The following is a 13,740-nucleotide window of genomic DNA, read 5'->3' as shown; positions in this document are numbered from 1 at the left end:
GCCGGCGCCATGGCTCAATAGGCTAATCCTCCACCTTGCGGCGCTGGCACACCGGGTTCTAGTCCCGGTCGGGGCGCCAGATTCTGTCCCGGTTGCCCCTCTTCCAGGCCAGCTCTCTGCTATGGCCAGGGAGTGCAGTGGAGGATGGCCCAAGTGCTTGGGCCCTGCACCCCATGGGAGACCAGGAAAAGCACCTGGATTCTGGCTCCTGCCATCAGATCAGCGCGGTGCGCCGGCTGCAGCGGCGGCCATTGGAGGGTGAACCAACGGCAAAGGAAGACCTTTCTCTCTCTGTCTCTCTCTCTCACTGTCCACTCTGCCTGTCAAAAAAAAAAAAAAAAAAGAAATGAAAAAATATAAGAGGGCAGACGCCAGTACTAACAGCAACCAAAAAATAGTAGGAATAAATTAATAAGAAAAGACTTACATAAGACTTACATGAGAAAACCATTAAAATGCCACTAAGAAACAAAAACACTTACAGTGGTCTTGCTCTAGGATAGGAGGTTCAGTATTATAAAAAAAACTTACTATTCATTCCTAATTTGTCAAAAATATCTTGATGTCAAATATAAATTTCAATAAAATTGTTTTGAAACTTTACAAAATAATATTAAAAATAATCAGGAAAAATATGCCTTCCAGAAAATTCTTATAAAGAATAATTCAATGCAACTAGCCTATTAAAATAATCATGAAGCTTCAATGCAAAATTAATTGGCATTGCTTTATCAATAGAACTTAACAGAGTTTGATAAAACACCCAAATGCATGTGAGAATAGTGCACATAAAAATATACAGTTTAGAATATATGAGCAAAGTCAAACATCTTTTTATTTGATTATTGTTAATAGCCTTTGCCTATTTTCCTGCTCAACCACAGACTTTTATTTGTTGAACTGTTTATTTAGAGGAGTATTAAGCCTTTGATTATAATGTAAGCTAAAAGTATGTTATCTCAGGGGGGCAGTAAATAAATAAATAAATGAACCTTTTTAAAAAAATGCTATCTCAAAAAAAAGTAAAAAGGTGAAGGCCAACCTTTATGCTATGGAAGTATCACTTCCACGTAAGCCAAATAATTGTAAATAGATTTTTAAAACTATCGTTTCTTGTTTTTAATCTACCTGCATTATGTTTAGAGATTTAAGTACCTCAGATATCAAACTTTATAGATTTCTTTTGTAGTATGACTTAATACATTGTTAGTTTTATAAGTATACAACATAAACATGAAAAAGATTTCATATTTTTTAAAGGATTTTATTTATTTGAAAGACAGAGTTACAGAGAGAGGTAGAGACAGACAGAGAAGTCCTCTGTCCGATGGTTCACTCCCCCAGATGGTCGCAACGGCTGGAGCTGCACCAATCTGAAGCCAGGAGCCAGGAGCTTCTTCCAGGTCTCCCATGTGGGTTCTGGGGCCCAAGGACCTGGGCCATCTTCTACTGCTATCCCAGGCCATGGCAGAGAGCTGGATCGGAAGTGGAGCAGCCAGGACTAGAACCAGTGCCCATAAGGAATGCTGGCACTTCAGGCCAGGGCTTTAATGCGCTGCACCACAGTGCCGGTCCTGAAATGATTCTATTTTCTTTAATGGTGAGTAAAAGATTTTACTTACATATCTATATCACTAACTATATAGAACAACCTTGTCAATTTTAGTTTTTGCATTTTCTAATTATTAAACTTTTAGTACGCTTAATCTGCCTCTAATAAAGGTATATATAAATTATCCAATTTGATTGTAGAAGCATTACTTTCTCCTTTTAAATCAATTTTTTCTTCATTGTCCAAAATTATGTGTATACAAGCCTTTGATTTTGCCTTTTTGATGTATTCATTTTATCATCATAATTACTCTATTTTATTATTAATATGCTTGACTGAAATCTTGTTTTGTCTTATATTAATATTGCTATATAGGCTTTCTTTAAGTTGATAGTTTCATGATATATCTCTTTCTCTCACGTATTTTCATTTTTTGTATAGTTTTGCTCTAAGTATATTTCATAAAAACAAATAGCTAAATTTTATAAACAGTGTTGATAAGTTCTGTATCAATTCAAAATGAAAATATATTTGAACTTACATGGATATTTTATTTTGTTTTCTGTTTCTCATTTCCTTTCCTTGATTTGCTTTCCTGTCTTCTATTGCATGTGTATTTTGTAGATACTTCATTTTTCTGACATTAATTTAGAAGCTATAGATTATATCTCTGTTTATGTTGTGCTTATCTATATTTTTAACAAAATCAAGAATATTTTTTCTATTTTCCTCTGTTGTACCTTAGTTATCAAAAGGAAACCAAAGCAATCCTGAAAATTTTTTCTTTAACACTTTTACTTTCATTTATAAAAATAGTCACATTAAGACAATCAATTTATTTTTATCCGTTTTTGTGTTCATTGCTTTCCATATCCATGCCTAACTCTGGGTTCCCTTTCCCTTAAAGTGGAAGTTTTGCTGCTTTTTCATGAGTCATTGCCAGAATAAATTATCGTGGTCCTTCTCAGTCTGAAAACTTTGTATTTGTTCCTCTTTCACTGCCCAGGCAGTGAGCACAGTTGTGGTTTTCCGTATTATATTGAGTACAATTGACCTTCCTTACTCTGAAGAAGCACGAACCTATGCTGCTTTTGCATTGGGTCCATCTTCTACCTAACATTTGTGCCAGTTCTGTTTGACAGCAATAGCTATCTTGTTTATGAGTTGGGGAGATGTCTCTCTTTGTAACTTTCTTTTGTAAAGATTTACTTATTTATTTGAAATGCAGAATTACGGAGAGGGAGAAACACAAAGAGAGATATCTTCCATTCACAGGTTCACTGCCCAAATGTCCACACCAGCCAGGGTTGGACAAGCTGAAGCCAGGAACCAAGAACTCCATCTGGGTCTCCAACACTGGTAGCACCAACTTAAGTACTTGAGCAATCGTCAGCCGCTTCCCAAGTGGATTAGCAGAGGGCTGAATGGCAAGCAGAGGCGCCAGGAGTCAAACCAGTCCAATATGGCAAGCAAGAATCCCATGGGCAGCCTAACCCACTGCACAATGCCCATCCCTGCTTTTTCTTCCTATGTTTTATCTATTGTTGCAGTGTACTTGGTGAAGTGGGGGTGTCTGAAGCATGAATTCAGCCTGTGAAGTTAAATAAAATTCATTTCTCTTATTTCAAACATTATTTATAAAGAAGTTTTTCAGAAATGGAAACTTTTTTTGCCAAGGGCCAGTGGATGTTTATAATATCATTTGAGGACCATTTAAAATAATCAACTTAAATATTAGGGGCTGTAGATTTATCGAATTTTTGCCATGGCAGGGCTAGACAAATGATACCATGGGCCTTACGCATCCTTGTGAGAGTATAAATTTTGTTTACCTTGAAAAAATCAAGTTTCTGTTTCCTTTTGACATTGATCCAGGTGTTTCCCCCCCCCCAATAAAATATCTGTCCTTATACCAAATAATAATTTTCGTAAATCAAGTGCATTATGCTTTGTATTATCATTAAATCTGAGTACGGTGAAGGTTTACAGAAGTTTAGATTACTGAACTACAAGTTTGATGTGGACACGAGGATTCAGGGATAAAGGAACATTTAATCTATATCCTAAAAGATGAATTGCAGTTTGCTGCACTAATAAGTGATGAGAGTTTCAAAGCAAAAAGCAGGAGACACAAATTGGTCTACAAAGTACATCAAAATACCATTCAATATTTTAAAACCAAGATTTCTAGCTTTTCATGGGGAAAAGGGAAAAAAATTTTAGATAAAACTGGGCCTGCACTCCCACAGGGCTGGGAGGTGACTAGTTTTCTTTCTTTCCATGGATTGTGAATTCTCCATTGTCTTCCACTTGATGATGATCTCTCCCTTGTACTACCTGCATAGCCTCTGTGGGCTTTCATGTGTGGCTCCTACAGAAAATCTTAAGAGAATTCAAAGGTGCATCATGCATTTAGAAAAGGCTTGAAACGAGGAAAACAATATCACCCGATATTCACTTTCATGAAGCAACACTGGTGGTAAAGGGAGGAGTGGGCAGGAAGGAAAGAGGATATTTGTAAAGCAGAGAAATGAATTAGAAGCTGTTACCATAGCCTAAGAGAAAGATGGCAAAACATAAAAGTAATCAGTAACACAAGGAGAGAAAGAACAGGTGCAGAAAGAGAGGTTTAGAAGTAGAATCCAAAAGCACTGGAAATGGACTGAATTCCAGTTGTGAGGGAAAGTGTATCAGTGATGATTCAAATGTCTCCAGCTTTGGGAACTATGTGCTGCTATCAGCTAAGATTTGGAACTCAAAAGAAGATGAAGGTTTTGGTGGAAAAATAATCGTGTTTTGTTTGTGACCTTTCTGGATCAAAGGCTGGATCTTACTTATCTTTGTGTTCTCAGATTCTAACACATCTCCTGAAAGGGGTTCAATAAATAAATGTTGAATTCAAGTCAATTAAGCATATTGATTTTTAGTTGTTTGTGGGAAGATCATCCAGGTGGAAATGTCCAGAAGTCAATTTGTCATTTTATAGCTCAAAAGAAAGGTTAAAACTGGAAATAAATTTGGATGTTGTCAGCATATTTACTTTCTTTACTGATTTCCACAAGTCAGATATTTTTGGGTATAATAACATATTTTATATAACAGCAATATATAATATGCATTATTAATAGTATATCTTAATGAGTTTATGGTTTTATTTTTATGATTTCCATGCCCTTAATATATTGTAATAGTGAGTACATAATACTATTTTCACCACTTTCTGTCCTGTGCCTTTAGCAGCATATTTAACCCAAAAGGAAATTGATTTTACCAAAAGATATATCTGATAGACTTGAAGATGAACACATGTCTAATTTTAGAGTCACCAACAATGTAAATGGAACTCAAGTGATTTAAAAGCAATATTCAACTCTAATTCGACTAACATCAAAATTTCAAGTGCCAATTAATTTGAAAATTATATACAGGTAATGTCATAAGCAAACAATTGTTTACTCAAAAGTAGCATCTACACAATGAATTAAAGGGAAAAAAAAAAAAAAAAAACAAGAAGTAGCTGTATCACCAAGACTGGAAAAAGGTACCACAGAGCTAGAGGAGGACCACTTACCTTAAGAAACCAGACCATAGGATGGGAAAAAAGAGAGTCATAGAACCAGCAAAGAGACGAAGAGCCAAGGCAGGTAAGCGAGATGGTGGCTAACAAGAGGGAACAGCATGAGACTTTGGAATTAAGGCAAAACTCAAAAAGAAATGGAAAAAAAAGTTTCCATCAAAGCAGAGCTGCACGGCATGAAGATGTGAAAAAAGAGAGACTGTACCTCAAGTCCCATTTGCAGGGACACAGGGAAAAATAAGCAACACATCTCAGCTTTGCTTCCAGAGAAATAAATTTCAGAACAAATCTCACTGTAAAGCATTAACTAAAATGATCAGTAAATATTTTGTATTTAACAAGGTCTAAGAAATCAAAAACTTTAGTAAATGCATCTATTTTGAAACAAAGAAAAAACAATCTATTATGTGGCTCGAGATTAACCTTATGTACCATCTGCCAAATCCCTTGTTAAAAATGTTCAATCTCTAGTTTAATTAAAGATGACTGGAAACTGAAATCTTTTTGGCCCTTTTTGTTTTTTGATGACTTACAACATTAAAATTTGTTAAAAGAACTCTTACTTCTGACTGTTAGTACAATGTGAAATCATCCCAAAGCCACCCATTTGTGGAACTATGTGTTTACTTTCACCATTTTGGATAATGCAACATGGCTTCACAACTTTCGGGAGACACACCTCTTATAGGACACATGTAGTAACTCATTTTGTCCTAAATCTCACAACTATTTTCCAGGAAACTTTAGAGCCCTAATATTAATGAAAATCCTCATTTCTGGTCACCAGATATATTAGTGTATCATAAGATCAACCATAACTGAAAAATACAAAACTAAAGAGCAAGTGCAAGATGTATAGAAACTGAGAAGGAAAAAACCAAAGATTATTCTTCCAAATGATTCCACTGAAGATGCTTATAATAAACCATCTGAGAATTAAAATAATAGGAATACAGTGTGATCCAGCACTGCGGCATAGTGGGTAAAGCTGCCGCCTGCAGTGCCAGCATCCCACATGGGCGCCTGTTGAGTCCCAGATGCTCCACTTCTGATGCAGCTCTCTGCTGTGGCCTGGAAAAGCAGTAGAAAATGGCCCACCTTGCCCCACCTGGGAGACCTGGAAGAAGTTCCTGGCTTCACATCAGCCCAGCTCCAGCCACTGAAGCCAACTGGGGAGTAAACCAGAGGATGGAAGACCTCTCTACCTGTACCTGTACCTGTACCTGTACCTGTACCTGTACCTCTACCTCTACCTCTACCTCTACCTCTACCTCTATCTCTACCTCTCCTTCTCTCTCTGTGTAACTCTTTCAAATAAATAAATAAATCTTTTAAAAAAAAGAAATACAGTGGGTAAAAGCAGAGTCAAAAGTCTATTTTAAAGCAAGAGAAAGATTTCCAAAAAGACAAAGAAAAATGAACTACAAGATGAACAATGGAAATGCAAAATGAATCAATGCATAACCAATTTGTTTTTTAGTTATTACATATTTATTTTGTATTCACTGGATATCACCAGTGAGCATACTACTTACCCTTGAAGAAAAATAAGTTTACATTCATTGTCATCTGTAGGTTCTCTCTTCAGCCCACTTCCCCTTTGTCATCCATTAAGTCTACACATCCAACATTCATTCAGCACATTGCCTTTCTTAAAGGAGACAGTGTACTATTGAACCAACATGTTGTCTTCTTATTTGCATGAGTTAATCCCACAATCAAACAAAATTAAATATCTTTTTTATAAAACATCTTTTCTAGTGTTCTAATTAATGGAGATGTGGATCACTCATCTATAAAAAATGATATATCTTCAGCTTAATCAATAGCAGTAATATGAAAACAGGAATGTGCTTAGCCATAAAAAATAATGAAGTCCTGTCTTTGCTGGATGCAACTAGAAATGAAATAAGACAGTCTCAAAATGACAAATATCATATTTTTCTCTGATATGTGGGAGTTAATATAATATACCAAAAATGTATAGGAATTAAATGGTCATTTTGAGATATGGATATTGTTTTTAGCCCCTGCTTATGCTCCTGTGGAATGGTGGTCTTCATACTTTTTTCTTGTTGAATATTATAATTTGCAGCAAATAAAGCCTGTGAATGCTGAGTGGACTAAAATTATGGCATCGCAAAAATAGATGAAGAGAGGGGACGAATAGAGGGGGGCATTGTTGGAAAATAGGGGAGTAAGGAAAGTGGTTTTCTTGAAAGTATGCCTATGGATTGCATAAAATCTGTTCTTTTATACTAATTAAAAATTAGAAACAAAAAAAACCAAATGGTCAAAAATATGTGAAAAAATATTCAATATTACTAGCCATCAGGAAAAGGCAAATCAAAGCCACAATAAGATATCATCTCACCCCTGACAGAATGTCTGCTATCAAAAAGAGAGAGCTTAACAATAGTAAGGATGTAAAGAAAGAAGAACTCTTACACACTGTTGCTGGGAATGAAAATTAGTGCAGTCACTGTAAAACACTGTACAGAGATTTCATGCAAATCTAGAATTGAAACTGCCATATGATCCAGAAATCCCACTACTGGGTATGTACTGCAAAAACAGAACTCATGGTATCAAGGAGATACCTGATCCACCATATTTATAGCACCACTGTTCACAAAAGTGAAAATATGTTATCAACCAAGTGTCCACGATTGGATGCATGGGTAAAGAATATGTAAAATGGAATATTATTCATCTTTATAAAAGAATGAAATCTTATTATTTGCAAAAAAAAAATGGATGGAACTGGAGAACATCAAGATCAGTGAAATGAACCAGACACCAAAGGACAACCACCACATGCTCTCCCTTAAATGTAGAAAATTAAAACAAAACAAAACAAAACAATTTGAACACAGAATGTTGATTACTACAAGCTGAAAGAGATGGAAGTGCTAAAGGGGATGGAAATAAAAAAAAAAAACAGAATATGGATATGGTACATTAATTGTGGCAAAGATTCTAATGAGATATTACTAGGCAAAATAACTCAAACTATCCCTCTTTGCAGATGATATGATTTTTTACTTAGGGGACCCAAAGAACTCTACAAAGAGATTATTGGAACTCATAGAAGATTTTGGCAAAGAAGCAGGATATAAAATCAAGGCACAAAAATCAACAGCCTTTGTATACATAGGCAAAGCCACGGCTGAGAAAGAAATTCTAAGATCAATCCCATTAACAATAGCTAAAAAACAATCAAATACCTTGGAATAAACTTAACCAAGAACGTTAATGAACTCTACTATGAAAATTACAAAACCTTAAAGAAAGAAATAGAAGAGGATACCAAGAAATGGAAAAATCTTCCATGCTTATGGATTGGAAGAATCAACATCATCAAAATGTCCATTCTCCCAAAAGCAATTTACATATTCAATGCAATACCAATCAAAATACCGAAGACATTCTTCTTAAACCTGGAAAAAATGATGCTGAAATTCATATGGAGACACAGGAGACCTCGAATAGCTAAAGCAATCTTGTACAACGAAAACAAAGCCGGAGGCACCACAATACCAGATTTCAGCACATACTACAGGGCAGTTGTTATCAAAACAGGATGGTACTGGTACAGAAACAGATGGATAGACCAATGGAACAGAATTGAAACACCAGAAATCAATCCAAACATCTACAGCCAACTCATATTTGATCAAGGATCCAAAACCAATGCCTGGAGTAAGGACAGTCTATTCAATAAATGGTGCTGGGAAAATTGGGTTTCCACGTGCAGAATCATGAAGCAAGACCCCTACCTTTCCCCTTACACAAAAATTCACTCAACATGGATTAAAGACTTAAATCTACGACCTGACACCATCAAATTATTAGAGAGCATTGGAAAAACTCTGCAAGATATAGGTACCAGCAATGACTTCTTGGAAAACACTCCAGAAGCACAGGCAGTCAAAGCCAAAATTAACTTTTGGGATTGCATCAAATTGAGAAGTTTCTGTACTGCAAAAGAAACAGTCAGGAAAGTGAAGAGGCAAACAACAGAATGGGAAAAATATTTGCAAACTATGCAACTGATAAAGGGTTGATAACCAGAATCTACAAAGAAATCAAGAAACTCCACAACATCAAAACAAACAACCCACTTAAGAGCTGGGCCAAGGACCTCAATAGACATTTTTCAAAAGAAGAAATCCAAATGGCCAATAGACACATGAAAAACTGTTCAAGATCACTAGCAATCAGGGAAATGCAAATCAAAACCACAATGAGGTTTCACCTCACCCCAGTTAGAATGGCTCACATTCAGAAATCTACCAACAATAGATGCTGGCAAGGATGTGGGGAAAAAGGGACACTAACCCACTGTTTTTGGGAATGCAAACTGGTCAAGCCACTATGGAAGTCAGTCTGGAGATTCCTCAGAAACCTAACATTCAACCCAGCCATCCCAATCCTTGGAATTTACCCAAAGGAAATGAAATTGGCAAACAAGCAAGCTGTCTGCACATTAATGTTTATTGCAGTTCAATTCACAATAGCTAAGACCTGGAACCAACCCAAATGCCCATCAACAGTAGACTGGATAAAGAAATTATGGGACATGTCCTCTATAGAATACTATAAAGCAGTCAAAAACAACGAAACCCGGTCATTTGCAACAAGATGGAGGAATTTGGAAAATATCATGCTGAGTGAATTAAACAAGTCCCAAAAGGACAAATATCATATGTTCTCCCTGATTGGCGACAACTAACTGAGCACCAAAGGGGAAACTTGTTGAAGTGAAATGGACACTATGAGAAACAGTGACTTGAACAGCTATTGTCCTGACAGCACTCTGGCCTCAGAATCAGCCCTTAAGGCATGCGGATCCGGCTGAAATGCCCATGAGAGTATTTCAGGCATGGAAAGCCAAGACACTCTGGGGAAAAAAAAAAAAAAAAAAAAAAAAAAAAAAAAAAAAAAAACCTAAATGAAAGATCTCCACGAGTGAGATCCCAGGAAAAGAACGGGTCATCAAAGAAGGAGGTACCTTTCTCTGAAGGGAGGAGAGAACTTCAACTTTGACCATGGCCTTTTCTAAATATGATCAGAGTCAGTGAACTCAGGGGGCTTCCATAGCCTTGGCACCTCATGACAAGAGCCTAGGGTGATTACTGATGCCATAAACAAGAGTGTCAATTTGTTAAGTCAACAACAGGTGTCACTGTGCACTTACTCCTCATGTAGGATCTTTGTCCTTAGTGTGCCGTCCATTGAGATTTAATGCTATAACTAGTACTCAAACAGTATTTTTCACTTTATGTTTCTGTGTGGGAGCAAACTGTTGAAATATTTACTTAATATATGCTAAACTGATCTTCTGTATATAAAGAGAACCGAAAATGAATCTTGATGTGAATGGAAGGGGAGAGGGATTGGGAAAGGGGAGGGTTGCGGGTGGGAGGGACGTTATGGGGGGAAAGCCATTGTAATCCATAAGCTGTACTTTGGAAATTTATATTCATTAAATAAAAGTTAAAAAAATAACATGAGAGGTATATGGGAACTCTTTGTATTTCTACCTCATAATTTTTGATTTGCAAATTGAAGACTACTCATTAACAGCATGTTTTCCAAAATAACTCCTTTTAAAACATAACAAAACATTATCCTTGTCCCTCTCCAAGAGAAAGTCATATTTTCAAATCTCATCAATTATTCAGCCAGTATATAAATTTCTCTTATGTCTAATACATATGTGTTTGTTTTTACCATTAGGTGGGTTTGAATATGGATCCAAATATGATCTACACAAAGTATTTATTTCATAGTCTTGAAAAATCTCTTTGAATGGAAAAATCTATCCTTTAAAAAATAAAGTGTTGATATTTTGTCATTCTTTCATCATATATTAGCTGACATATGACTATGGGCAGAAATTTTGCTTCACCCCCTTTATGGCTGTCCTGGAGATGGCACACATGGGAAAATCACATTATTTCCTCTTCTTATTCACAAGTTGTTACAATAATCAGTAGGTTCTCTAGAATTCTCCAAAGTTTAAAAATGAATTTTCAAATTTAATTTTCTACTCATGGGTCATTATTTATTTCACTGATTTCTTATTAATGCTCCAACAGTCCCATCTCCTGCCAGTGAATGCCTCTTTAGTTTGGCTCCTGAATCTTTTTGACACATTATCTTTGTTGATTTCCTAATTCTTTTTGTCAAGAAAAATGAATTTTTAGTATATTTCTGACTTCAAATCAGGAATCAGACATCTCAAAAAATACTCTTGACATGGACTGATACTTTGTAGTGAGTTAAATAGTGGGCTTGCAAATTCATGTCTTCCCAAAATCTGAGAAATTACTTAACAAGGATGAGGTCGTACTGGACTGGGTGAGGCAAAATTCAGTGATGGTGTCTTCTTAACAACAGAGGAGAGCATTTAGAGAGATGAGAAATAGGCCATGTGAAAATAGGCACAAAAATTGGAGTAGAGAAGCTGTATATTGAGAAATGCAAACAGTTGTTTATGAACAACCAGAAGCTGCAAAAGCAATGAAGGATCACTCTTTAGAGAGTCTTCATAGAAAACCTGACCTTCCCAGAACACTTATTTTAAGCTTCTATCTTCCAGAGCTGTCAGAGAGTAAGTTTCTGGTATTTTCAGCCACACAATTTCTGGACTTTGTTATGGGAGACCTAGGAAACAAATACAGCTGTTATGTTTTTACTGCACTAGGGAGAATGAATATTTAAAAACATCAGTGTCACAGAATGTAATTAATCTGAATAATCAAATTATCATAAATCTAGTGTTCCAGATACAAAGATAGAACTCCCTATCCTGCTGTCTCATTGAGCCCTCTTCCATCACTCCCCCATCCCAATTTCACAAGCTTTACCTACTCCTCACATGTAGGAGTCCCCAGGTTGATGAACCTCAGCAATGGCTGCTGGATAAGATCCACTAGCATTGTACACAGCATGTAGAGATTCCTGCTTGGGAAAGATTGCAGTAGATGGAAGATTGAATCCACTTTGGAAATGTCACTGAGTGAGGACAAAGGAAGCAAAATGCAAAGAAGAGAAAGATGAACTTTCCTGCAGAATTACACAAAGCCCTGGCGGCTTGACTTTGCTCACGGTCTTCCAGTTTGTGAACAACTAAGGATTACTTTGGCTGCCAATCTACTCCTGTTACAATATTTGTGTTCTCTACAGCTATACTCAGTTAACTTCTTAGTCAAGAATGTGACATTCTTTTCCTTTAATTCTTTCTCCTTTTCATGGAATCACTTCTCATTGTACCATTACACAAAAACATTCCTATTCCTCATTCTTTATTCAAAATAGCCTACACAGCCAAACTTTAATGTAAAGTAAATCGCCACAATCAGGGAAGAGATTAGTTTGTGAGTTCTATATCAATTTCCAGCAACTAAACAAAATAACTCCTTCTAGGTGCTACATATGTTAGGCTTTATATCATTTCATTTAGACATTATGTATGAAATAAAAAATGTAGTTATGATTTTATTAATTTCTTATTCAATAAAGAAAAATAATGAGTTATATACTTCTCTATTTAAAAAATTATTTAAGGTATAAAATTTCATGTATTTCATGAATTACATGCTTCTCTTTGTTTTAAAGGTAGATTAAAAGTATCATCGGTGAAAGGTCACTGAAGAACCCATCTCTAGAATTCTCCTTACTTTTTATCGTACTTGGCATGATTGAGAGATTAGCACCATATGGTAGAAAGATGATTCAATGGAAGCTCCAAGATGGTGGAATAGGGAGGAGGTGTGGGGAGCAACTCGGACTAGACTAAGTTACTGGAATTAAGACTTATTCTATGAATCTGCTCTCCCACAATATGGCGCTGAGAAGGGAGTAAACAACTTCTACTCAGCTGCCTCTCGCCAACTTGAGTGATGACCTGCAGGAGGCTGATCCTGCTCCTGATTGGAGGAGAGCAGCATACTCGGCGTGTGGGTAGCAGAGTTGGGATTGGTGGAAGAGGACTATAAAGGAGGAGAGAGACAACATGCACCAGGAACATCTAAGGGGAACATCCGAATAACATCTGAGCAGCCCCCAAGAGAGCAGGCCGGCGGTGTGCCGCTCCCCCGCGGAAGTGGGGAAAGTGGCAGGGGGGCCCGCCCCTCCACGAAGGTGGAGGGATGGCAGCCAACCCGGGAAGAACCAGCAGCAAACCCGGGAAGGGCCGAGCAGACAAAAGAACAACACAGGGTCCTGTGTCGTTCCTCCGCGAAGAGGGGGAGCGACAAGGAGGCACACTGATAGTCTAGGAAAAGATAGCTTAATAAAAGTGGAGATACTGTAGTTTCAGGGAAGAGTTAGGGGAAAAAACTGCAGAGGAAATTCTTCCAGAACTAGTAGGACATGGTGGACCTACGTGGAGGGCACAGCGCCCATGGCTCGGGACCCCAGCCGCCAAATCTACACACCAGCACTGGAAAGGGTGGTGAGGCGAAACCTCAATAGACCAAGACACTGGCGGGGAAGCAGCAGGAAGGACCTAGAGGGAGCAAGGCTTGAGCCCCGTTGGGGGAAAGTTCACCAGGCTGACTAGAGGAGAGAAAATAAATAAATAAATAAAAAGGGACAGGTA

At 37.1% G+C, this 13,740-nt stretch overlaps 1 long non-coding RNA gene across 1 annotated transcript in view; it reads right to left on the bottom strand.

Moving 5' to 3' along the window:
- Nucleotides 1-13,740, bottom strand: part of LOC127493120 (uncharacterized) — a 265,004-nt gene that overhangs the window by 232,150 nt on the left and 19,114 nt on the right. The gene's annotated exons all lie outside the window — the stretch shown is intronic.

Source organism: Oryctolagus cuniculus, chromosome 5 (genome assembly GCF_051225735.1).
Source record: "Oryctolagus cuniculus isolate XC-2025 breed Fujian yellow rabbit chromosome 5, ASM5122573v1, whole genome shotgun sequence".
NCBI classification, from domain to species: domain Eukaryota; kingdom Metazoa; phylum Chordata; class Mammalia; order Lagomorpha; family Leporidae; genus Oryctolagus; species Oryctolagus cuniculus.
This window is presented reverse-complemented; position numbering and strand designations above follow the sequence as displayed.